The sequence below is a fragment of the Camelus ferus genome, chromosome 24 (genome assembly GCF_009834535.1).
Source record: "Camelus ferus isolate YT-003-E chromosome 24, BCGSAC_Cfer_1.0, whole genome shotgun sequence".
NCBI classification, from domain to species: Eukaryota; Metazoa; Chordata; class Mammalia; order Artiodactyla; family Camelidae; genus Camelus; species Camelus ferus.
In genome coordinates, this window is record NC_045719.1 from 19168893 (window position 1) to 19171963 (window position 3071).

At 30.7% G+C, this 3071-nt stretch overlaps 1 non-coding gene across 1 annotated transcript; it reads left to right on the forward strand.

Moving 5' to 3' along the window:
- The first annotated feature begins 2454 nt into the window (after positions 1-2454).
- TRNAP-AGG lies at positions 2455-2526 on the forward strand. Its single transcript has one exon. It is a non-coding gene; the product is annotated as a tRNA-Pro (tRNA).
- Positions 2527-3071: the final 545 nt, after the last annotated feature.

Genomic DNA, 3071 nt, shown 5'->3' on the forward strand with positions numbered 1-3071 from the left:
CATTCAAAGGAAAAACAAAAACAAAACCAGAAACTTCCCCTGAAAGAGACCAAATGGTGGTGGACCTATCAAAGTCTTTAAATCATCTGGCTTAAAGATGCTCAAAGAACTAACATAAGATGTGGAAAAGTCAAGAAAATGATGTATGAATAAAGTAGAAATATTAATAAAGAGATATAAAATCTAAAAAGAAACCAAAGAGAAATTCTACTGCTGAAAAATACAATAACTGAAATGAAAAAACCACTAGAATGAATCAAAAGTGAATTTGAGCAGGCAGAAGAAATCAGTGAGTTTAAAGATAAAATATTTGAAATTTTTTGAGTCTGTGGAACTGAAAAAAAATGGAAGAAAAGTGAAAAGAGAAAAAGGGATCAATGGGGTATCATTAAAGTGGCCGATATACTCATTGTGGGAACCCAGAAGGACAACAGAGAAAGAAAGGAGCAGAAAGACTTTTTTAAAGAAATAATTGCTAAAAATTTCCTAAGTTGAAATGACAAATATAAGTATCTAAAGAGTTCAATGAACTCCAAGTAGGATGAACTCAAAGAGATCCACACTGAGACATAATCAAATTGTAGAAAGTTAAAGACTAAGATACTATCTTGAAAGCAGCAAGGGAGAAGTGACTTACACATGCAAGGGATCCTCAATAAGATAATGAGCAGATTTCTCATCAGAAACATTGGAGGCCAGAAGAGAGTGGACTGATATATTCAAAGTGCTAAAACAAATAAACAAACAAACAAACAAACAAACAAACCTGTTAATTCTTTACCTAGCAAAAATCTCCTTCACAAGTGAGGGGTAAATTAAAACATTTCTAGATAAAAGCTAAGGGGGTTTGTTACCACTTAGAAAACTAAGAAGTCTTGCAGGTTAAAATAAAAAGACCTTAGACAGTAACTCAAAGTCAAATGAAAAAATTCAAATCTCAGTAAAGACAAATGGATGGGCAGTTCTAAAAGCTAGAATTATTAATGGCTTGTAAATCCACTTTTTTGTTTTCCACATTATTAAGAGACTAATACATTCTTTTTAAGAAACACAACTATTAATCTAAAAAGTAATATTATTGTCATTGGGTCTGTAACTCCACATCTCACTTTCTACATAACTCAAAAGACTAATACATTAAACAACAATTATTAGCTAATGCTTTTTAAACACATGATGCATAAAAATGTAATTCTGTGATGTCAATACTGAAAGGGTTGGAGATGGAGTTGTAAAGGAACAGAGTCTTTACGTGCTATTAAAGTTAAACTCATATAAATTCAAATCACAGTATTATAACTTTAGGATATTAAATGCAATCCTTATGGCAACCACAAAGAAAAGCTAGAATATACCCAGAGAAAAAGAAAAGAGAATTAAAACATGTTACTACAAAAAATTAACAGAATACTGAAAGAGATAGTAATGCAGGAAATTATAGACAAAAACAGCTATAAGGTATGTAGAAAACAAATAGTAAAATAATGTAAGTAATTCCCTCGTTATCAGTAATTACTTTAAATGTAAACATTTTAAACTATTCAGTCAGAAGACAGAGCCTGTTAGAAATATTTTTTTAAAAGATTCAACTCTCCGTTGTCTACAAGAGACTCAGTTTAGATAGAAAGATACAAATACGTCAAAAATTAAAGGATGAACAAAGTAATTCCAAACAAATATTAACCAAAAGAGAGCTGGGGTTGGCCTTGATTATTTCATAATAGATTTTAAATCTAAAGAGACTGTAAGAGACAAAGAATAACATTATATATTAATAAAAGTTTTAAGACATCAAAATATAACAATTATAAATATTTTTGCATTTAAAGCCAAAATATATGGAGCAGCAAAATATAGGGCCATCAAAATATATGAAGCAAAAATTGACATAATTTAGAGAGAAATATAGTTCTACAATAATAGTCAGGGAATTCAATATCCCCATCAATGATAGATTTAACAATCAGACAGAAGATAAGTAAGGAAACAGAGGACTTAACACAAAAGCTAATTTAGCTGATGGGCATATACAGAATGCTCTCCTTAACAACTGAATCAACTGAATACACATTCTTCTCAAGATACATAGGATATTTTCTAGAAAGGACAATATAGTGTGTCATAAACTACATCTCAATAAATTAAAAAAGATAGACTCTATACAAGGCATCTTTTCTGGCCACAGAAGGAAAAAATTAAAAATCAATAGCAGAAGGAACACTGGAAATTTTTTCCAAAATGTATAGAAATTAAACCATCCAGTGGATCAAAAGGAAATTAGAACATTTTCAGAGACAAGTGGAAATAACACAACATACTAAAAGTTGTAGAATAAAAGGGTGCCTTAATAGATTATCAGCATATTTCTCATTAGAAACTTTGGATGCCAAAATTTGGGGAAATTTTATAGCCTTAAATTCGACATTAAAAAAAAAAAAAAACAAAAAAGTGGGGGCAGGTATAGCTCAGTGGTATATCGCATGCTTAGGATGCATGAGGTTCTGGGTTCAATTCCCAGTACCTCCATTAAAAAATAAAAAAGACTTAATATTGTTAAGATGTTAATACTACCCAAACTGGTCTACAGATTCAACACAATTTCTATTTAAAAAAAACAATTTTGTTTTCTGCAAAAATACAAAAATCCATCTTAAAATTCATATGGAATTTCAAGGGACCTCACATAGCCAACACAATCTTGACAGAAAGAACAAAACTGCACACACTTCCTGATTTTACACACTTCCTGCTTTTAAAGCTTACTACAAAGTTACAACAATCAAAACAGCATGTTACTGGTATAAAGACAGACATACATAATAGAATAAAGAGCCCAGAAATTAACCCTGACATACATGGTAAAATTATTTCTGTCCAGGGTGCCAACACCATTCAATAGAAAGACAGGATTTTCAACAAACTTTGCTGGCAAAACTGGACATCCATGTGCAAAAGAATGAGGTTGTACCCTTATACAACATATGTAAAAGTTAACTCAGAGTGAATCAAAGACCTAAAAGTAATAGCTAGAACTATAAAACTCTTTAAACATTACATATGACAATGATTTC